We start from the raw sequence: 25,331 nt of genomic DNA, 5'->3' as shown, positions 1-25,331 counted from the left end.
CCATCAGGTGTTGAGGGTGGTACACTGGGTCATCCAAATGTGCCAATGTATATCCTGGGTGACTTCAATTGCTACCTAGACCCCTTATTATACAAGCACGCCCGGGTGGTGCATGGGAGAGGAGTGTGCCACACGGCCTTGAAAAAATTGGTTGAGGAAGTTGGATGGTGTGATCCATGGAGGAGTAAAAACCCTGGGGAAAGACAATTTTCATGCTTTTCAAAGTCCCACTTATCATTATCACGCATAGATCTGTGCCTTGGATTTCAGACTACTCCCCAGTGGTTCTCACTCTTGAGGTGTGCCCGCTCTCTACACTTTCTAGGGTCCCATGGAAACTGAATGCCTTTTGGCTTAATCTCTTTCCAGCTCAAACACAGATATTGAAGAAAACTGCAGATTTTTGGCAGGATCAGGTGGGGCATCCAGACGCAGGGGTGGTGTGGAAAGATTTCAAGGCCTTTCTATGGGCCTGTTTATTAGGGAAATTAAAGCTTTTAAGAGGACATCTAATGTACAAAGGGAGGTTGGTAGAACGTTTAGTTAATGTCCTGGAGGCTGAGTTTATTTCTAATTCCATGGAGTAATGAAGGGAGGCATGGCTGTCAGCTCAGGATGCTCTCTGTCGTCTCACTTCCACTACGGCAGAAGGGAAACGATTTTTTAGCAAACTAGCATTCTTAGAGGAGGGAGAGCATACCAGTCACCTTTTAGCAAAAATTACCCACTCACAGCAGACATCCCAATCCATTGGAGCTCTACGGACTTCCACTGGTATAGCCACAAACTCACCCGATGAAATTATGTTGGTGCTTGTGTCCTATTACTCAGATTTTTTGCGATCTCAGCCGACTTACATGGAAGATTCCTTACACACATATCTTGGAGAAGTGGAGCTACCGACTTTGTCGGATAATGCTAGGCAACAACTAGATGCCCCTCTGACATTGGAGGAGCTTCAAGTGGCGATCGGAATGTTCCTTAGCTCTAAAGCACTGGGGGAGGATGGTATTCCTGCAGAAATGTATAAGCAACATGACGAGACCCTATTGCCTAAATTGTTTGAGGTGTTCAACGAAGCCAAAAAAATGGGGGCTTCCCACCCTCTATGACTAAAGTCATTATAGTCTTACTCCTTAAGCCCAGAAAGGACCCCTTGGACCCAGCTCCTATAGGCCGATATCCCTTTTCAAACATGTGAAAATATTGGCGAAGATGTTGGCCATAAGATTGAACAAGGTAATATCCTCCATAATTCATTCTGATCAAGTAGGATTTATGCCTCAGAAATCTATGGCTATAAAACTACGCAGGCTATTTATCAATATACAGTCCAGGCCTGATAACATGGGGATAGGGCCTTGCTCTCTCTTGACACCCACGAGGCCTTTGATAGTATTGAATGGTCATATCTCTGGGCAATCCTTCACAAATTTGGGCTAGGGAAGGAATATATCGCAGAGCAGCAATCAGGGAGAGTATCTCCATACTATAGCCTATTCAGAGGCACAAGACACGGATGCCCTCTATCGCCTCTTTTGTTTGCTCTCGCTATTGAACCATTAGCAGCCTATATTCACTCTAATTCAGGAATCCAGGGGTTTCAGTATGGCGAGCTGCATGAAATATATATATATATATATATATATATATATATATATATATATATATATATATATATATATATAAATAATATGGGCTATTGGCGCTACCTCCAATATATATGTTCAAACTATTAAGATTATTAAAAATACCGTTAGTCCCAGGCTTAAAGTATATCTATATTAGTGATGTATCCCTTTCCCTACTGCCTATATGCATAGATTGATGGCTTCACTGATATATATCCATCCACATAGGTAGTAGCCTCTATTATTGGGTGATATATTCTATCGGGGACTTTGAGTCAAAAATTGGATATAAGAGGGAACAATAATAAATTTAAACAAAATCTGTAAATACACTAAATATGTTTGATTCCACTCAGTTGTGCAAATTTCCCCTCACAAGTGTGAACTAGCTGATTTCCAAAAAAGACATCATATAGTTATTCTATACATTCCAGTGACCATATCTATGTGTACATAACACAACCCCTATCAACTAGTGTGGATTAACTTAATCAATCCCTTAATCATCAATCCACAAATGAGTGGTTTCTATGTGAACCTCAACCCAAAAATTATTATATATCAAGGGGGAAAGCTTATTCCCCCTATTTTTCTAAGAATAACGTAAGGTGAATTTTCTATATATACCAGTATGCGAATAGTGCAAAATTATATCCCAAATTGTGATAACCTGTGAAAAAAATTCCCCATCCACATGGGAAGTGTACCAACGTAAAGACCCAAAAAGTTGTGTAATAAAACTAGAAAAATATATAATAAAACCAAAAAAGCAAAATTAAAAAAAATTTGACTGGGGTATATGCGAGTACATAGGCATAGGGTGAGTGGCTGGAGCCCCCCCATAAGCTCGTAAGACACACAACTATAAGGTGGATGTGTCTAACCCATCTGGTAAGAGTACCTACCTTCTTTAACTTGCTTAAAATCAATTTTTAAGAGGTTCTGAGGTCTGAGAACGTTGCGAGTTATTCAGCCTGGAATACCATCTGACGACTCCAACAAAGCTCCAGATGCACCAGAATGATTAATTTTGGGACTGTTTACACATATCTAGTGGACTTTTTTATCACTACTATTTGTTTGTTCGCTTGAAACATATATTTTCACTTATTGAGATAGGTGCCTTTAAGCGCTGCACTGATTTATATTTGATAGATATAAGCCGGCAACTCATGGACGCGTTTCGGCCGCTGTGGCCCTTAAACATTAACAAGCAATTGTGATCATTTTATGTTTGCACAAAGTAGGGCTTTAAGTTCAGATTCCTACAACGTATTTGGAGCACAGTGATGCAGTACTTTTACCTTATTTAACAATGCTTGGCTTGAAGGCACTATTCAGATATACTTACCGTAATTATACGTTATTTGTGTGTTGATCGCAGAACCATCAGCATCATCTTAAATTCCTATCTAATTGCTCCCTTCCTGTGAGGTAGCAAGGAAAAATGATAATTAACTCAAAACATACCTCAATATTTGTTATTGGTCTATATAAGTAGCAAGCCAAGCTGCTTGACACAGTTAACACATCCCACATTCCTCTCTTGTATGCAACGTGCCAGATTATTTTATTAGACTCTCATATGTAAGACTGGCCATCCACGCAGGGAGCTGATCATTCAGAACTAATACCTGTTTACCCATCTTGTAGATCCACTATTCTGTTTATGTCAAGTGATCTCCCCATGTTCTGGGTTATATCCATATATCTGTTTAAAGACACACATTGGATGGCATAAGTAATTGCAGACCATCTGAAAGCTATATATGTTGACAATAGTATCCCCATACTATGATGCACCATAGAAATGTAGCTGTGACAATAATATCTTTCTGTATATGGAGACTGTTTTATCCAAAAAGGCAGGTAAGAAAATCTATCCATAGAGACACTAGGCTAGATTGGGTGACAATTCCTCAAGCAATCCCTATAACACAAGAACAACAATTATTTTCTGCATTTAACATTAGATCACATTATATCGTAAATTGTTGTCATGTCAAATGCAATAATTAAGCTTAAAGTGGTTGTAAACCCTTACAGACCACTTTGACCTACAGGTAAGCCTATATTAAAGTGGTTGTAAACCCTTACAACACACTTTGACCTACAGGTAAGCCTAGATTAAGGCTTACCTGTAGGTCCAAGAAATATCTCCTAAACCTACATGGTTTAGGAGATATTTGGCGAAAGACAGGCACTGCTGTCTATGGCGCATGCGCCGTAGACAGCGGTGCGCAGGCGCACTGAGCGCGGCATCCGTCAACGGCGATATGCCTCGCGTGGCGGCTCCCGTGCGCATGCGCGGGAGTGACGTCATCGCAGCTTCGCCGAATGACAGCGGCGGCGCAGCGAGACCCACGAGAAGATGGATGCGCCAGGCTACAGGGGACAGCGGTGACATCGCTGGCTCCTGTGTCAGGTAAGTGACACATAATGGACTACTATGCGATGCATAGTAGTCCATTATGCTTTACCTTTGCAGGGAATGAAAGAGGAAGTAAACTCATCAGGGTTTACTTCCTCTATAATCATAGACATTATACAGCATTTGGATTGTGCATACTAAACAGTTTCGTCCCTCATCAGATTAATGCATAAAGATGTTCTTAGCACAAGTCTCTGGTGCCTCTGTTATTATGGGAGTTTAGCAGCTATCAGCTAATACTTCCAATGTTTCAAAACACTTTTGGTGGAACATGGTGGGGATTGGACATCATTTAGAGGTTGGTTTATTGACAGAGTTTCAACCACTTTAGGTGGTACTAAACCACGGCCTTTCAAAAAGAAAAAATGACATCATGTGCTAGCACATTATGAAAAACATACCTTAGAACAAAGCCTTTCAGTGGCCCGCTGTCACCACTAACAGGGCTTCCTTCTTCTCCTGGTCTTCCTTTCCAGGTCCACTGGCTCTGGTCCTTTGAATGGCTAAGCCACGATGACGTCACTCCTGCACATGTGCACCAGAGTCACTGTTTACAGCATAGAGCTCTGGAGGGACGGCACAAGCATGCTGTCACTTTAGAGCGCATGAATCAGTGACGTAACCGGCTTCCTCTAGTGTGAATATCTCCTAAACACTGCCAGTTTAGGAGACATTCACTGTACGTTACCTACATGTTAGCCTTATTATAGGCTTACCTGTAGGCACAGATTCAAATGAATGCTTTAAAGCATTATTAAACCCCAAAATAATGATGTAATATATTGCAGCTTACCAATCATTAGATGCAGTGGCTGCATTCATTTTATTTATTTATTTTTTATGCCTTTTTTCCCCTGTTTTCACCTGGTGATCTGGCCATTAATACACTTCCTTTACAAAAGTCCCCCCACTCCGTATGAGGCAGCACAGAGGGCGCAGCAGACAGCAGATTTGCAGAAACAATCAAGGGATGGTGTTGCGCTCCAATGGGAACTGTGATAATATAAATACCCACTTACAACATGGACACGGATATGGAACAAAAAAATATATAGGTAAAATAGTAAAAACCGTGATCAATAATGTGCAAAAAAGCAAAATAGGAGTGAAAATGGGCTAAGTACAATAAAGTGTACTTAACATCTAGCATAAATACAGTGAAATAAATAATAAAAAATGGCATAAATATAACAATGAAGCTTCAGAATGTCCAAATGTGCAACATAATGCAAAGCGCAAACAAACAAATTAAGGTGCAAGCCATCAAAATAAAATGGCTGAAAGTCCTTTACAACTCATAAACCAATAATAATCACCCCATAAATATAGGGAAGCTTCAGAATGTCCAAATGTGCAAAGGTGCAACAAGTGGTATAGATTCCACTTAGTATTATAGTGCAAGGTGCAGGATGTGGGGTAGCATCAGTAGGGTGACACAATGACTATAGTTGAATCTTCGGTGAGAAATGTCACCCACAGGTGTACTAACTTATTACCTTACAGCTGCAAGGTAAGCAGCATATAGTAAAGCCAGTGGGTCACTCTGGGGCAGAGAGGAAGGAGCCTCTTTCCTTTCTTCTCAGTTGTAGATCACCTAAAGGTTCACAGCTTGTTTCCAGGGACAGGTACTCAGCAGAGTGGTTTGCTCCCAGTGTGTCAAGCAGGTAAAGTAGAGAAACATAGGAGAGGCTCTCTGGTGTAGTATGTTTAACAATCAATGTAAGTTTATTCAACATAAAGCAAAAAATAGGGTATTCACATTTAAAACTAGCAACAGTGCATTGTACACAAATGAGCAGCGAGCTTGGATGGTAAGAACGTCACTTCCGGTGTCTAACACGTATCGCCACTGTCACGTGACTTCTTCAGAGATACATAACAGAGGAAGTGTCTTAAATAGTCTATTAAGAAAACAGCAGTCGGCCATTTTCCGGAGGCTGCCTATTGTCAGAATAGCAGCGGCCATTTTTCCTGAGATTACCTCATGGGCTACAACCGCGGCCATTTTGTTGTGGTGAAATGAAGACAGATAGGCATCAAAGTGTATTGCGGAACATATAAAAGGTGGAAATCTTGAATAAATGGAATGTGCAATGCAAATAAAAAACTCAAATGTAAAAAATGCATACATTTAAAAATCTTAAAACGAGAATACAAAGATATGAGGATGTTTTAGACAGTATTTATAGCAAGTAAAAATAAAGAATAAAAAACATTTTGGATGATGCTGGACTCTGGAAAGGATGTTGGAGGAGAAAGCTTATAAACTGTAAATAAAAGCAATAAAATAAATTGATGCAAACTTGTGGCATGTAGGCAATAACTATTGTGCGTGAAGTAGGAGGATACGGAAAGTTAAATTGGCCTAAAAAAATAGAGTATAATGAGAATGATTCTAAAATTAAGTAAACATCTAAAAGTCACTGATAAAACAATTAAGATCGAATTCTATATTCAGGCCATGGGGCGCAAAGGTGTCTAAAACAAATATTCATTTGGACTCGAGCTGACTCAAAGTTCTGACTTTATGCCCGCCTCTCCAGTGTTTTTTTTTATATGGTTCAATACCCCAAAATCGCAAATGTGTGGGGTCTTGTTTGTGTATATAGTGAAATGTTTAGAAACACTGTGCTTATCAAAGCCTTTAATAATATTTTGTATGCGCTCCTTTATCCGTACTTTCAGTGGTCCTTTGTTCGTCCAACATATTGTAGACCACAGCTACACTCAAGGACATACACGGCTCCCTCTGTGTTGCAGAAAATGAAGTCCTTCATTTCATATGTGTTGCTGGTTGTGGTGAAGAAAACTTTAATATTTTTTCTGCTGGTTTTTTGGATTTGGTACAGGCGTAGCATCTTCTGTATGGGTACAACCCTTTTCCTGTGAAGAATGCGTGGCCTATTTTTGGGAGTCTGGGATGTTTTTGACTAATTTATCCCTAAGTGTTGGGGCTCTTTTGTATACGAATTTAGCTACTGGCGGAAGGAGATGTCTTAGCCCTTATACACACGGTTGGAGATTCTGACGGAATGTGTCCTATCGGAACGTTTTGTCGGATATTCCGACTGTGTGTGGTCTCCATCGGACTGTTTCCGTCGGAATATCCGACGGACCAACTTTTCCAACTTGCCGGTTAAGTTTTCTGACAAAATGCTCCAATCAGACATACTCCGATCATGTGTAGCCTACTCCGACAGACAAAGTGCCACGCATGCTCAGATCAAATTCCTAGACCAAAGCTATTGGCTACTAGCCTGAACGTAGTCCCGTCGTAACGAAATAATGTGATCACGTTATGTACAATCGGATTTTCCGACAACTTTGTCCGACCATGTGTATGCAACAGTTTCGGACAAAATCCAACCGATTTGGCTGTCAGAATGTCCGACCATGTGTACAAGGGCTTAGATGTGTGTCGGTCAATAGGATGTACCAATGGCGTTTTATTATCTTCTCAACATTTTTGTATTGAGCATTATAATCAAGAACAATTGGTACTAGGTTTGTTCTGGTGGCTTCTTGCTCTTTGTCCTTGATGAGTGTCGCTCTATCCATTCTTTCCACTTCGTGTATTATTTCTTTAATACATTTTTGTTTGTAGCCTTTATTAATAAATCTTTGGCTTATCTTTTCTTCTTCGGAGAGGAAGTCTTGATTTTTTGTGCAATTCCTTCGTAACCTCATCAATTGTCCCTTTGGGATATTGCAGAGCCAATTCAGATGGTGACAGCTATCCACAGATAAATAACTGTTTTGTCCACATTTTTAAAATGTGTTCTAGTACAAATCATTTGGTCCTCCTGTATAATTTCCTAGATCTAAAGAAGTAACATTATATTTGCTGATATCCCATGTTAACATAATGTTCCTATTATTTATATTTAAATTTTCAAAAAATTGGGCCAAAAGTGTTTCGTTTCCTTTCTACAAGATAAAAATATTGTCTATGTAGCGTTTAAAAATTACAAGTTCTGTGGGTGTATTTGTAAAAACGACTTCATCTTCCCATTTTGCCATAAACAGACTTGCCATGCTGGGTGTGACAGGAGAACTCTCATTCTGGAGGGGTGGGTCTTTAAAACACTAACGATTTTGCTTTTGGGTTTAATACTGCTTTAAGTAACAGCCTGTAGTACCTCTTCATTATCAGGCCATTTTAACATTATCAGCACTATGATAGTTTGACGGGCAATTATTCTGTCATGCAACACTGTACCCAAATACGTTTTATATCCTTTTTCGAGACAGACGTCCCATTCTTTTGGTGTTATTTAATACCCTCTGGGTTTTTTATTTTTTTCCTATAATTGTTTTCCTATAATTCTTTCCTATAAAAACATAGAACAAAAATGTTGAAAAAAAAACAAAACAGAATAGTAAAAAAAACAAAAAACTGAAGTTATCCTTTTCTGGAAAGAAGACATCCCAAGGTGGTCTAATTTTTTGCCACAGAAAATGAGGAAACATGCGAGTACTGATTGGTTTAAACATGGAGCTTGAGAGTGGTGCAAGTAATACATTAATGTATAGGTTACTGTACTGAAATCATACAGTGGCATGGCAGGGTGGAGGTGAAGGAGTTAATGTTGAGACGGGCAGGATAAGGGAGGTAAGGGGTTATTTAACTGATTATGGGGGGGAGTATTATATATAGTATGTGTATGAGAGGAAGGGGGCAGGAAAGGGTTAAAAAAAAGAGCCTGTGTCACTACAACAGAATAAATGGATCAGCAGCCGCAGCCACTGATTCATTCATTCTGTGCCCATAAACACTGAATCACTCTTCTTTCCCTGTTAAAATGGGAAGGGAATGGGATCAGCACTGTAAATAGTACCATGTAATGACTGTGATGACCAATCACAGCCATCACATGGTATCCAGCCTGGGTACAGTGTCGCTCTGTACCCGGCTGTCTAATGACGATTGGTCACACATCAATCACTCAGCGGATCAGCCGCTTGATGGCTCTTTATTCAGTGCTGTTCATAAATGGCACTGGGTAAGTAAAGGGCCACTGATCCGCCATTGAAAAATGTACTGAGGTATGTAAGTAGTTAGGGATTCTAGAGGGGACGATATCAGAGCCAAAAAACATTTAGCCAAGAAACGTATTTAATTTTTGCTTTGAAACAAAGTAACCAGAAAGACTAAATTTCAAATAGGATGTTAATCATTTCCTGATTTTCACTAAGACTGTTTAGATATATATATTTGCATGCATTTTAAGTCATTTCCAGCAAAGAGGTTTGTTTCAGTGGGCATATTACCCTGATGGTGTCAAATCTCATTTGATCTTGGTAGCAGGGATAAGCTAAGCCATGTGGACCCCTGTGAGTTATCCTACTTGGAGGCTGTCAAAGCCAACAGCCAATCATAGGCAGCGGAGGCATTTCCCAACCCACAACCGAAGATATGCAAGGGGAGTGTGTATATGTGGCTGCTGGTTGTGGCATGCCTCTGCCACCTATAATTGGCTGTCGGCTTTGACAGCTTGTCAGAATATGCCTACGCTCATCACTGCTTGGAAGCAGAGCAGGGTTGGGCCTGGTTAGTTGATTGGAGATTGCCTGGGAATAGCAGGTGTTGTCTCATTACAGGGTGATACTATTATGTTTGATGTTGTTTGTACTTTTCCTTATGGTAGTTTTTTCAAATGTATTTTATTTGCTTTTGTAGCAATTTTTAAAGGGTTAATCAGGGATACATTGGTTCCCCCTCCTGTTCATCTGTTTGAACACTATTTACCAGGGAATGAGAGGAGAGCTCTGACAAAAAAGCACCACATCCCAGAAACTAAACAAAGCAAGGAAGGACACTGGGGTTTTAAAACAAAACCCCTGGACTTTTAAGGTGCTAAACTGTAAAGTTAATTAAGGTCACATAAGCAATATGCTCAAAGTAAAAACATTTTTTTTATTTACAAACAATAAAAACAATAATATTATCTACATAATGAATACAGTTCCTAATTTCACTAGAATGGTGAAACCATAAAACAACTGATCATTCCATAATATACCACTCTACATGTTTCGCTTGTTCAGCTTCTTCAGGAGTATTTACGGTATATGAATGAACTAGACAATACATAAGAAAATTTATAATCAATAAATATGATTACATTCATGTATACAAAGATATATGGACAGTGTGTAAAGTACATACATTCAATTATTAACACATAGAAAAATGATTACATCAACCACAAACAATACTACATAGAGAAATCTTTTTTGATATATTCATTAACAATTACTGTATAAACCCCACAAAAAAATTGGTCAAGAGAAGACTACATATGTAATAAATCTGCAAGGAATCTTACCAAAAATTGCCGCTGGCTAATGTTAACCAATGATCTGAGCCAGCAAAAATGGTGGTCAGCAGATGGAATCCCAGTAACGGAATCCCCAAACTAAATTGCACACTCACAAAGGTGGACCACAGGAGGGCTAATAAGATGGATACATAAATAGACCTAGTGAAGGAAAAATAGTGGATAAAAACCAACGAACAACGGAACAAAATAAAAATTATTGGAGTATAACTGAGGCATACAATTACCTCACATTCCCCGAATAGTATGAATTGAATCAGAAAGATCAAACTCATGAGGATATAAAATCCTCAGATTTGTACCGATAACAGCATCATAGACAAATTGTAGATGAAAATCTAATGAGGAAAGAAAAAAAAACATGAAAATATATTCCTAGTCAAATGTTGATCAAACGGAAGAGGTGTAGCCCACTACATACCTTTAAATCAGAATAGAGTCCATTTGATACCAAAGAGCTGCTGGAGTACAAAAGTTCCCTCCAACAGAATAGCTGTCAGACCGGCCAGAAAGCAAGCGGCAAATGAGCCGCACTTATATAGCCCTCCCAGTCAGGTGGTGTCTGACATCACCACTGGAACTGCGGGTGCAAAAAAGGGCGGATAAACACCACATGACCACCCCCACTTCCTGTGGCCAAGTCCCACAGGAAATGACGCTGTTACAGGGTCAATCAACACAGGAAGTGACTCATCAAAAGGTCAGAGGAAGAAAACACAAGTTCTCAACACCAGAAGCGCCATCTTGGGTATTGGTCCACCTTTGTGAGCGTGCACTTTAGTTTGGGGACTCCGTTACTGGGATTCCATCTGCTGACCACCATTTTTGCTGGTTCAGATCATTGGTTAAAATTAGCCAGCGGCAATTTTTGGTAAGATTCCTTGCAGATTTACTACATATGTAGTCTTCTCTTGACCCATTTTTTGTGGGGTTTATACAGTAATTGTTAATGAATATATCAAAAAAGATTTCTCTATGTAGTATTGTTTGTGGTTGATGTAATCATTTTTCTATGTGTTAATAATTCAATTTATGTACTTGACACACTGCCCATATGTCTTTGTATGCATGAATGTAATCATATTTATTGATTATAATTTTTTTTTATGTATTTTCTAGTTCATTCATATACCGTAAATACTCCTGAAGAAGCTCAACAAGCGAAACATGTAGAGTGGTATATTATGGAATGATCAGTTGTTTTATGGTTTCACCATTTTAGTGAAATTATGGACTGTATTCATTATGTAGATAATATTATTGTTTTTATGTTTGTAAATAAAAAACTTTTTTTTAGTTTGAGCATATTGCTTATGTGACCTTAATTAACTTTACAGTTTAGCACCTTAAAAGTCCCGGGGTTTTGTTTTAAAACCCCAGTGTCCTTCCTTGCTTTGTTTACTATTTACCAGGGCTTTTTTTCTCAAGGAATAAATGCAGGTACTCCCTCCTTCTGAGTCACCCATTGTCTCCACCTCCTACCCACCTCCAAGAACCGTTCCTTGGTCCACCTTCCAATATCGCCCCATTTAGAGAATACAGAATCAAGTATCATTTTGTGGTTCTTTGTATTGAATTTGTTAATGATAACAAGAAAAGCAGTACAATAAATTCTCTATAGCCAACAACAATAGCCCCCCCCCCCCGCAACAAAAGCCTTAGGCCGCGTACACACGGGCGGACTGTATGGCCTACTTAGTCCGCCGAAACACATTTCAGCGGACAGTCCGCTCGTGTGTGGGCTTCAGCTGACTTTTTCAGCGTGCAGTCTGGCGTACTAAGTATTTCGGAATTTCCGTAATTCTGTCCGTCATACTTTGGTTTCAGCGGACAATCCGCTCGTGAGTAGGCTAGTTCGACGGACTAAGAATGGCGCATGCTCAGAAAGGATTTACACGGCGGAAGGTTGCATTGCTGTGTATTGGACTTCCTATTTCTAGTCCCGTCGTACGTGCTGTACACGTCATTGCGCAAGCTTTCGACAGACTGTTTGTGCATCCGTGTGTGGTCAAGTCCGTTCATTCGAAAGTATGACGGACTGTCCGTCGGATTGTATGACGGACTAAGTAGGCCATACAATCCGCCCGTGTGTACGCGGCTTTACTTGCAACAAAATACCCCTCAGCAACAGATACAATAGATCCCCAATCAACATTAGATTCCCCCAGCAACAATAGACCCCATCAGTAACAATAGAACCCCCCCAAGCAACAACAGATACACCACAACAAAAAATACACCCCCAAGAGGATTTCTCCACCAGCAGCAATAGACCCACCCCAGCAACAATAGACCCCGGGCAACAAAATAACCACCAGAAATAAAAGACCCCCTGCAACAAAACAAGCCCCAGCAAAAAACACCCTCCAAGAGGATTTGTCCACCAGCAACAATAGATCACCGAACAGCCAGAAATAATAGCCCTCCAGTAGCCTGCAACAGACCTCTCCCTCAACAGTAGATCCCCCTAGCAAAATGACCCCCCCAATAAACAATAGATCCCTCACCAGCAATAATAGATTGTACCACCAGCAGCTAACATCAATAGACCATCTAGCACACTTCAGCACCTCTTGCCATTACATACATTCAGTGATGGAGGTGCCAGAACCGTGTTTACTATGTTTTAGCATTTTTCATAGGCTGGTTCAAACAGCAGGACATGGTACCATACGGGTGATGTGCCTATCCTAATTTGTTTGTTGTTAACAATGGATTTTATAAAAACTTGGCGGTTGAAACACCTCATTTTTTTTACCTGCCTTGCATTACTTTTAAAAAGATTACAATAAAGGATTATTTTTTTTCATAATCTAGCTGTCTTTATCAACTTGTGGTTTCAAATTTTGACAACCAGAGTATCTTCTATGAGAAAATAAAAAACATAGAAAAGTGACGGCAGAAAAAAGACAAAGTGGTCCATCGAGCCCTTCCCCATTTTTTTCAGTTATGTATGATTCCTTTTTTTTATTTTTTTTGAGTATAGATCTATGCATGGGCGGACTGACCATTGGGCCACTCGGGCACTGCCACTAGGGGACCCCATCAGGGTTGCCAGCCTCAGTAAAACCAGGGAAAGTATGTAAAAATCATTTTTTTGTTTTTTTTTACATCTGTCTCTGAAATGTCCCTTACCGACATCCTTTTGGTCTAAAAATCCCGAGATTATAGCTGTCCCACCTCTCCAGTACCCTCTCAGCCAATAGAAACATGTTTGTGTATACTGTGTGATTGTATACTGTGTGTGTGTCTTTGTGTATACTGTGTGGCCCCATAATGTCTGATTGCCTGGGGGCCCCCATAATCTCCTATTGCCCGGGGGCCCCGTGAGTTGTCAGTCCGCCCCTGGATCTATGTTGTTCCCAAGCATTTTTTTAAACCACTTACTGTTCACTGACTCACTATCTCTGCTGGAATTGTATTCCAAGCATCAACACATGGAGAGTAAGCTGGTTTAGACATTTATCAGAACAGCAATCAGGTAAATCCAGACCTGCTGACAGACAAGCCCCTTACCCAACTGATTAGCCAGGGAGTTTACCAAGAACACAAGGTGACCATAGATATCCTGATGTTTACTTTGATTATCAAGCATATTTGTAAAGCAAGCCATACATGGATCGGAATTTGGTAGGTTCTGCAGAGAGCGGCTGAATTTCGTTCCATGTATGGTCTAGCAGATTGTGCACAAGTTCCTTAGGGTTGACCTGATAACAAGGTTGTAAACTGTTAGTAGTTTGATGTAGCAAAGTGCTGTTACAAAAAATAAAAAAATGTTTTACCTGTTGAAAAGTTATGAAAGGTCAATATTTTGTCATGTAAGGCTGGATTCACACCTATGCATTTTTAGTGCATTTTGCATTTTGCAGATTTGCACTACAGAACGTGTTCCGTAGGAAACCATGTTAAATGGACTGTAGTGCAAATCTGCAAAATGCAAAAAGCACTAAAAAAGCATAAATGTGAATCAGGCCTAAGATTCAGTGGGCAGCTGGAGCACTGTTAGGCTGATGTCAGACAGGTGATTCTGTTGCTAGAAACACATTTTTTGGGGGCACCCCACGTATCCTTGAGGTCACCCCCTTTGGTCCATCTGGAGGACTTGTGGTGTGGTAGCGATAGTATTTTGTCGACTGGGTAAAGTTGAGCCTTTTTTAAACACTAAGTGTGGTCAGTTAACACCAGAAGCACACAAAAATGTACCTTGACGTTGTACATTGTATGTGTGATATCTATATTGTTGGTATTTGTTTTTTAATAAAAAAAAAATTTAAATTCTCAATTAAACAGACGTTCCTGAGGAAGCGATAATATGCAAATCGCGAAACATGTCGAGCATCCATCTGTCGTTTAACCATTAGGACCGATGAACATCCCATCAACCTATGTCACACCCTAGTGGAGGTGTCTTTGATTCAAATACTAATACCCCACAGGAAGCATAATTAAGTGGCTTTATCCTCTTTTGGGTTGATCAATGGGTCCTCTTTATTTTTAAATTTTTCTTTCGTTATTATAATTTTTTTATTGTCTAATTAATCTGTATTTTGATGTGTATATTCTATATTGAGAACTATTAAAGCATTTTTGATATTTTTTTTATGTGCCTGAAAAGTACATTTTTCTATTCACATTTCAAATCTATTAATAGGATGCGGCACCTTAATTGGGGTGTCCTGATTGCCAACCGAGGGCCCAGCAATCAACCTTTCTTGCTAGAGAGAAATTGCCAGCAGCAGAATCACTAAAGAGGCTGTCTGTGTGTGTCTATGGAATCACTCGCTCTCTAGTAAGATGCTGCTCTGTTATTGGCCCAAACACTGCTAAATCTTGATCTCAATAGAAGCAACATCTTGCTGCCTCAGCTACAGACGGAGTGATTCCATAGGGACAAACAAGCAACCTCTTAGCTATCCTGCTGCTAGCGATTCCAACAAATTGCCAGCAGCTGGTTTGTTAGCCTTGGTGGCTACTTCAATAAAAATTTTAAAGACTTATCATCTTCCAGTGTCTGATTTCCAAGCACAGTTTGCTACCATGGGTGGCTACAACTATGCCTTTTTCCAGGGTCATCATTAAAAATTGTGTGGCCCCAAACAGCATGCTTGACAGGGCCCCCCATACAGCCTGCCTGAAAGGGGCACTTAGTCTACAGCTTGGGTCAGTTAGAGTGGTTGTAAAGCCTTAAGGTGAAAAACCTTCCGTGCTGCAGCTGCCCTCCTGACCCCCCCCCCTTTTCTTACCTGTTCCCGATCTGATCCAGCGATGTGCACAAGCGCAGCGGCTCCTGCCGCTGTTGCTGTCCTCATTGCAAAGATTGATAGCAACAGGATCCATTGGCTCCTGCTGCTGTCAATCAAAAACTGTGACACAGGAGTGGGGGACAGGGCGGAGTCCCGCTGTTTGCGTCAATGGACGGGGCTGCGAGATTCGGGAGTAAGTCTGCATAGGTGCCCCCATGGAAAGCAGCTTTCCATAGGGGCATCCAATGAAGAGGGGCCAGGAGCACCAGAGAGGAACCCCAGAGGATCGGGGCTGCTCTGTGCAAAACTATTATACATAGCAAGTATAGGCATGTTTTTTTTTTTTTTAAAGTAAAAAATAAATTGAACGTTTACAACCACTTTAAACACATTGGGGTATGAAGACAGCAGTACAAGAGTTATTACAGTATGAAAATACAAGTGGTTACAAAGAGTAACAAAAGTTTCTCTAGCAGCTTGTTGTAAACGTGTACATGTGCCAGGTAGGACAGCCTCTTGCAGAAGGGGTTGTTGTTGGCTCTTTGTGTGAGTTCCCATAACATCGAGAGCAGATCAGCACCACAGAGGTCCTCAGCCTGTGCACAGCTATGGAAGAATAAGTGTTACGTGAAGTGCATGCATGGAGTCCACGCTAGGTGCAGGGTGGGACCCCATTCCATTACTGGGAGTGAGGTAGCAGAAATATGCTAGGCAGGTGGAGAGGGCTATAGCTCTGCGTGTCCCCCCCTAAATGCAACACTGACTGTGGTTCTGTATCTTAACATCAAGGAAGTTACCTAAAGTTCAGTCATCTGTTCAAGTAAAGGTACCTCATGTGTAAAGCAGTGACCCTATCCAACGTACCTAGAGTAGCCCAGAAGAACCCACCCCGGTGTAGACCTCTTATGTGACCCTTACTTGGTGCCCAACAAGGAGGGGAACATAGAAGAGGTACCACCCGTTTGCCCTCTTACAAGTGGGCAGAGAAATCCTCAATGCTGCATCTCCCAACAATTAAATAAAGTCCTGGTCTGCCCCAGAGGATTGATATAAGTCGGAACTGATGGGCACCAGGCAGGGTAAAGGGAGGCTGACTCTACTGCCATATCGGCAGCCCTCCCTCTTCCCTTTACTAACCTAACCAACCTAAGATACAAGCATTAAGATTGGGTTTTATGGTTACATATGTCTCCCTGGCAAATCACTAGGAGGGTTATTTCCAATGGTGCAATAATGCATACTGGGGAAGATATAATTATAAGAGGTGTTAAACTCATTTGCTGTAAAAAAAGAAATCAAACTTTCTCCTTGAGATTTTGGGAGAATGTTTAAAAAAAAAAAAATTTTGATGAGTGTAGTGTCGTAAAATAAATGTGTTTTGTCACCACGCTGCTCACTCTGTGAAAGTGATCAGCGGCTATACAGCCATCACATCAGTTTCACTTTGAAGCTGAGAGCTGGTTAAATAAACGGAGCACAACTTGATGGGTACAGTAGCACCCATCAGCCTGTGATTAAAGCGGTAGTAAACTGCAAAAAAAATAAAAAATCTTGTCCCTGCAAGTTAATTTCATAATACATATGCATACTGGCAGAGTATGAAAGAATTACCTGAAAACAAAGCCCTCCAGCGGCGCACTGTCACTGCTGACAAGGCTTCCATCCTCACTTGGTCTTCCTTCAGGGTTTGCGAGCTACGACCATCTGATTGGCCAAGCCACAATGTCGTCACTCCCACGCATTGCTCTCGGTGGACAGCCGAGCATCTTCTAAATGGCGCACGTTTAGGAGATATTTACTGTACCCACAGTTAAGCCTTATATAAGCTTACCTGTAGGTATAAATCAACAAAAGCTCCTTTGCTACCACTTTAAGGCCGCGTACACACGCGGGGACTGTTCGCCCAACTTTGTCCGCTGAACAGTGTTTCGGCGGACAGTCCGCCCGTGTGTGGGCTTTCAGCGGACAGTTTCAGCGAACAGTCTGCTGAACAAAGTTTTTCGGAAATTCCGAAAAACTGTCCGCTGAAACTTGGTTTCAGCGAACAGTCCCCTCGTGTGTAGGCTTGTTCGTCAAACTAAGTTCCGCGCATGCTCAGAAAGGATTTACACGCCGAAAGTTGTAATGCAGTGTATAGGACGTCGTATTTTCCGTCCCGTCGTACGTGCCGTTCACGTCATCGCGCACGGTTTCAGCAAACTGTTCGTTCGTCGTGTGTGGGCAAGTCCGTCCATGCTAATTTTGAGCGGACTGTTTGCTGAAACTGTTTGACGGACAAAGTTGAGCGAACAGTCCCCGCGTGTGTACGCGGCCTAACAGTTCACTTTGAGAACGTACGTATTAGGTCTCATGCACACGAGACGCAGATGAAACCTCTGTTAAAAAAAAGCTGAAACGCGCGTTTAGAAATGCGCGTTTTGCCGCGTTTGCATGCCGCGTTTAGACGCGTTTAGACGCGTTTGCGTTTAAACGCGTTTATAAAGATAACATCATGTAGACCCTCCCCAAGCTCTCAAAGCATTTTTTTTAACTATTTCTGCTATTTTGATCAGAGTGAGCAGCAGCAGCATAGAGAGCAGTTGTACACTTGCATTTGCCGTGTCACTTGCCACGGCACCTGCCACAAGTTGTGGATTGTCCACTTGCCACGTCACTTGCCACAAGTTGGGGATTGTCCACTTGCCACATCACCTGCCACGTCACCTGCCACAAATTGTGGATTGTCCACTTGCCACGTCACTTGCCACATCACCTGCCACGTCACTTGCCACGAGATGTGGATTGTCCACTTTCCACGTCATCTGCCATGCCACCTGCCACAAGCTGTGGATTGTCCACTTGCCACGTCACCAGCCACATCACCTGCCACAAGTTGTGGATTGTCCACTTCCCACGTGACTTGCCACATCACCTGCCACGTCACTTGCCACATCACCTGCCACAAGTTGTGGATTGTCTACTTGCCGCGTCACTTGCCACATCACCTGCCACGTCACTTGCCACGAGATGTGGATTGTCCACTTTCCACGTCATCTGCCATGCCACCTGCCACAAGCTGTGGATTGTCCACTTGCCACGTCACCAGCCACATCACCTGCCACAAGTTGTGGATTGTCCACTTGCCACGTGACTTGCCACATCACCTGCCACGTCACTTGCCACATCACCTGCCACAAGTTGTGGATTGTCTACTTGCCGCGTCACTTGCCACATCACCTGCCACGTCACTTGCCACGTCACCTGCCACAAGTTGTGGATTGTTCACTTGCCACGTCACCTGCCACGTCACCTGCCACAAGTTGTGGATTGTCCACTTGCCACGTCACTTGCCACAAGCTGTGGATTGTCCACTTGCCACATCACTTGCCACGTCACCTGCCACGTCACCTGCCACGTCACTTGCCACGTCACTTGCTACGAGATGTGGATTGTCCACTTGCCATGTCACTTGCCACGTCACCTGCCACGTCACTTGCCACGTCACCTGCCACGTCACTTGCCACAAGATGTGGATTGTCCACTTGTCACATCACCTGCCACATCACTTGCCACATCACCTGCCACGTCACCTGCCACAAGTTGTGGATTGTCCACTTGCCACGTCACTTGCCACATCACCTGCCACGTCACTTGCCACAAGATGTGGATTGTCCACTTTCCACGTCACCTGCCATGCTATCTGCCACAAGTTGTGGATTGTCCACTTACCACGTCACCAGCCACATCACCTGCCACAAGTTGTGGATTGTCCACTTGCCACACCACTTTCCACGTCACCTGCCACAAGATGTGGATTGTCCACTTGCCACGTCACCAGCCACATCACCTGCCACAAGTTGTGGATTGTCCACTTGCCACGTCCCTTGCCACGTCCCCTGCCACGTCACCTGCCACAAGTGGATTGTCCACTTGCCACATCACCTGCCACAAGTTGTGGATTGTCCACTCGCCACGTCACTTGCCACATCACCTGCCACAAGTGGATTGTCCACTTGCCACGTCACTTGCCACGTCCCCTGCCACAAGTGGATTGTCCACTTGCCACGTCACTTGCCACGTCACCTGCCACAAGTTATGGATTGTCCACTTGCCACGTCACATGCCAGTCACCTGCCACAAGTTGTTGATTTTCCACTTGCCACGTCACCTGCCAAGTCACTTGCCGCGTCACCTGCCAGGTCACTTGCCACGTCACCTGCCACAAGTTGTGGATTGTCCACTTTCCACGTCACTTGCCACTTTACCTGCCACGTCACTTGCCACAAGTTGTGGATTGTCCACTTGCCACATCACTTGCCACCTGCCATGTCACTTGCCACAAGTTGTGGATTGTCCACTTGCCACGTCACTTGCCACAAGTTGTGGATTGTCCACTTGCAATTGCAATTGTTTAAAATATTTTTCTAATGGTTTTTCATCATTTGCAATCATTTTTGAGATTTTTAATGTAAAAAAAAAGGTCACCTTTAAAAACTCATATAAACGCAAACGCGGCTAAACGCGGGTGCCGCGTTTAGCCGCGTTTAGCCGCGTTTTGCGTCTGAAACGCAGAAATTTTTGTTTCTGAACGCATTTTTTTGCTTCTGGAAAAACGAGATTAAACGCAACTGCATATAAACGGAAAAAAACGAGACTGTGTGCATGGACACATAGGATAACATTGAATGAGTTCAGGTGCAGTTGAAAAAACTGTCCAACTGCATCTGAACGCGCGTTTAACTGCGTCTCGTGTGCATGAGGCCTTACATCCAAAGAGCAAAACTAGTTAAAGAAGAGACAATTGTTGAATTTATAGACAAATACATTATTTTATGATTTTTAAACAAATTCTATCACTGGACTGCTTTTACAAGTAACTGTAGCCATTACGGACTATATTTTATGATTTTAAAACAGAAGTTTAGGATCTAAACAACACAAACATACATACTCACCTAGGTGGATGCAGCATTGGTCAAGTTGGCGCCGACAGCTAAGCATCTCTTTACTCAATGTTGGTCCATGTTTACCATTTCAATTTGTATCATCGTTCTCTGCACAACCGCCATCTTGTGCCACTCCACAATAGCAAGTGCAAATTCAAATTTTCCATGGTTTATCATTTATTTAATTATCTTCTCATATTCTAGGTTTAATTGGCCACAATTTCTTTCACAGTGTGGCTGAAGAGTAATATGTGTAGTGTATGAATGTGTTTGTGCATGTTGGTGCAATATAGAAAATTGGACATGTAAGGCCGCGTACACACGCGGGGACTGTTCGCCCAACTTTGTCCGTCAAACAGTTTCAGCAAACAGTCCGCTCAAAATTAGCATGGACGGACATGGCCACACACGACGAACGAACAGTTTGCTGAAACCGTGCACGATGACGTGAACGGCACGTACGCCGGGACGAAAAATACGACGTCCTATACACTGCATTATAACTTTCGGCGTGTAAATCCTTTCTGAGCATGCGCGGAACTTAGTTTGACGAACAAGCCTACACACGAGGGGACTGTTCGCTGAAACAAAGTTTCAGCGGACAGTTTTTCGGAATTTCCGAAAAACCTTGTTCAGCGGACTGTTCGCTGAAACTGTCCGCTGAAAGCCCACACACGAGCGGACTGTCCGCCGAAACACTGTTCAGCGGACAAAGTTGGGCGAACAGTCCCCGCGTGTGTACGCGGCCTCAGTGTTCAGTAAAAACAATCAGACTACTAAGGCCCCTTTCACACTGGGTGGGAGCAGCATCGGCGGTAAAACCGCGCTATTTTAGCGCCAGCTTTAGAAGCTAACACCCGCTAGCGGCCAAAAAAGGGTTAAACCCACCTGCAAAGCACTGCTGTATAGCCACTCTGCCGCATTTATTTCAATGGGCAGGAGCAGTGAAGGAGTGGTGTATACACCTCTCCTTCACTGCCCCGAAGATGAAGGCTTTTTAACCACCTCAATACAGTGCACTTACACCCCCTTCCTGACCAGACCAATTTTCAGCTTTCAGCGCTCTCACAGTTTGAATGACAATTACTCAGTCATGCAACACTGTACCCATATGAAACTTGCGTCCTTTTTTCCACACAAATAGAGCTTTCTTTTAGTGGTATTTAATCACTAGTGGGTTTTTTTATTTTTTTGTGCTATAAATAAAATAAAACGTAAATTTTGTGAAAAAAAATGCCTTTTTCCTTGTTTCTGTCATAAATTTTTGCTAATTAGTAATTTTTCTTCATACATTTTGGCCAAAATTTATACTGCTACATATCTTTGGTAAAAATAACCCACATTAGTGTATATTATTTGGTCTTTGTGAAAGTTAGAGAGTCTACAAACTATGGTGCCAATCGCTGAAAATTGATCACATCTTATCAGGCCTTCAGTACATCAGGTGCATCTCATTTCTTGAGACACTAACAAGTCAGGAAAGTACAAATACCCCCCAAATGACCCCTTTTTAGAAGGTAGACATTCCAAGGTATTAAGTAGGATGGTGAGTTTTTTAAGTTGTAATTTTTTCCCACAATTCTTTGCAAAATGAAGATTTTCTTTTATTATTTTTTTTTTTACAAAATTGTCATATTATCAGGTTACTTCTCACACAGCATATGCATACAACAAATTACACCCCAAAATACATTCTGCTACTCTTCCCGAGTACGGCAATACCACATGTGTGAGACTTTTACACAGCCTGGCCACATAGAGAACACCAACATTGAAGTAGTACCTTCAGACGTTCTACGAGCAAAAATGACGCATCTCATTTCTCAACCACCTATTACACTTTTGAAGGCCCTGGAGTACCAGGACAATGGAATTTCCTATGAAATGACCTAATTTTGGAAAGAAAACACTCCAACGTATAATCTGTGAGGCATAATGAGTCTTTTGAACGGTTCATTTTTTTCCAGAAGTTTTTGGAATATGTGGAAAAAAATGAAAACGCATTTTTTTTTTTTTACACAAAGTTGTCAATTTATAAGATATTTCTAACACATAGCATGTATATAGCAAAAATGACACCCCAAAACACATTCTGCTACTCTTCCCAAGTATGGTGATACCACATGTGTAGGACTTTTACACAGCCTGGTCTCATAGAGAGGCCGAACATTGAAGTAGTACGTTCAGGCGTTCTAGGAGCATAAATGACACATCTCATTTCATTCCTACCCATCACACTTTTGAAGGTCCTGGACCACCAGGACAGTGAAATTACCCACAAAATGACCCCATTTTGGAAAGCAAACACCCCAATGTATATTCTATGAGACATGGGCTGCAAATAGGTACTCGGGTACTCTGATGGGCTGGAGATAGGTACTCTGGTACTCTGATGGCCTGGTGACAGGTACTCGAGTACTCTGATGGCCTGGTGACAGGTACTCGGGTACTCTGATGGCCTGGTGACAGGTACTCGGGTACTCTGATGGACCGTGACAGATACTCGGGTACCATGATGGACCGTGACAGGTACTCGGGTACCCTGATGGACCGTGATAGGTACTCAGGTACCCTGATGGACCATGACAGGTACTCGGGTACCCTGATGGACCGTGACAGGTACTCAGGTACTCTGATGGACCGTGACAGGTACTTGGGTACTCTGATGGGCCAGTGACAGGTACTCGGGTACTCTGATGTGCCGTGACAGGTACTCGGGTACTCTGATGGGCTGTGATAGATACTCGGGTACTCTGATGGACTGTGACAGGTACTCGGGTCTTCTGATGAACTGTGACAGGTACTCGGGTACTCTGATGGGCTGTGACAGATACTTGGATACTCTGATGGATTGTGACAGGTACTCGGGTCTTCTGATGGACTGTGACAGGTACTCGGGTACTCTGGTGGGCTGTGACAGGTACTCTGGTACTCTGATGGACTGTGACAGATACTCAAATACTCTGATGGACTGTGACAGGTACTCTGATGGACTGTGATTGACAGGTACTACGAGGGGTGGTGACAGGTCCTCTTTATTGGGGGGGGCAATCAGTGTGATTGGTGTACACTGTAGGCGGTAACGAGATGTTACCACAATCTCCTCCTCACACACGATCGGTGTGTGAGGAGGAGAACCCGGTAACATCTCGTTACCGCGGTTTGTTTACATTGTAGTGATCGGCTGTGAAAGGATCACAGCCGATCACGTGGGTAAACAGCCGGCCAATGGCTGTTTACCAGCGTTAGTGACGAGCAGTGTTCCCGGGGAACACGCCGCCACCGATGTGATCGTGCACAGTGGGGGTGTGACCATCTGTGATCGGCAGTGACTTCATCACGGCCGATCACGTGGTAAACAGCCATAACCAATGGCTGTTCACCCCCTTCGGTGGCGAGCGGTGTCTCCGTGACACGCCGCCACCGAAGAAACAGGGATGCGCACGCACGATCGCGCGCATTGCCTGTTTAAACGGGAGGCCGTCATATGACGGCCTCCCGCCACAATAGGTGCACCACAAAAGCATCAAAAAACACCAAATGACAGGTGCATGACAGATGTGAATGACTGAAATAGGTTAGGTTAGGTTAGGCTAGGCTAGATTAGGTTAGGTCGATGTCTTTTTGTCAGTCGCTCTGTCGGGCTTATTAATTTATGCTCTCTACAGAGGGGGGCCCATAGCTTTCATCAGATTTTTTTAAGGGGTCCGTGACTCAAAAAACATTTGGAACCACTGCTCTGGAGGTTGTTAGGGGGTCCTTGAGCAATAAGCAATTTTGCATCTTCAATAACTAACCACTGAGACCAATTTTTATTTATCTGTATGGAAGTGATACTTATAAGAAAACAGGGAGGGTGCACCGACCTTGTGCGTTACCAAAGATAACATTTTATTTGACTAGTAAAAACAAAGCGCTTAAAAAAGGCTTAATGTTACTCCAAAGATTCGGAGCCGTGTCTTCCAGACACCTGCAACCTGGACTGGATATTGGGAGGAACCAGATGTCATCGCAAAACCTCTTATGCATTAAGAGGTAGTACCCTCTTCATCAGAGCCTCAGTGATAGCTATCGGCTATAAAAATACATTTTATCTTTGGTAATGCACAAGGTCGATGCGCCCTCCCTGTTTTCCTATATGTTTCAGCCTTAAAGTGGTTGTACACCCTGTACATTAAGGCTTACCTGTAGGTTCTAGAAATATCCTAAACCTACACGGTTTAGGAGATATTTACAATTCCCCATACGATGAGTTTGTTTGCGCATGTGCCGATGTATTTGCCACATGCACACTTTAGAAAGGGCATGCTGTGCCATTTCTAGCTGGGGTCATGCCGCGACTGGTGGCTCCCATGCACGGGAGTGACGTCACGCGACTCTGGCGAGTCACAGAGCCGGGGGTTCATGGCCCCAGAAAGAAGGGGGCGAAGATGTATGCTTCCAGCCAGCGGGGACACCGAGCACATCACAGGCTTTGGTTTCAGGTAGGTGACACATAATGGGCTACTATGCGATGCACAGTAACCCATTATGCTTTTCCTTTGCAGGGAAACAAAGAGAAAGTAAAACTCATCAAGGTTTACTTCCTCTTTAAGGACACCCATTTTTCTGAGGAGTGCAGCAAGACCTTTGACTTTCCACACTTTATCCAAAGGGTTGGCTACACCACCTACATATGGACTAAGGGCCTGAGTGCAGGAAATTGTTTTGTGTTGTTGTGATACTTCCCATTGACCAAAAATTTAAGAAGCAGTCTAGCA

Source organism: Lithobates pipiens, unplaced genomic scaffold, assembly GCF_037356315.1.
Source record: "Lithobates pipiens isolate NorthernLeopardFrog02 unplaced genomic scaffold, aLitPip1_a1.2 Scaffold_8, whole genome shotgun sequence".
NCBI classification, from domain to species: Eukaryota; Metazoa; Chordata; class Amphibia; order Anura; family Ranidae; genus Lithobates; species Lithobates pipiens.
Note: the sequence above shows the minus strand (reverse complement) of the source record.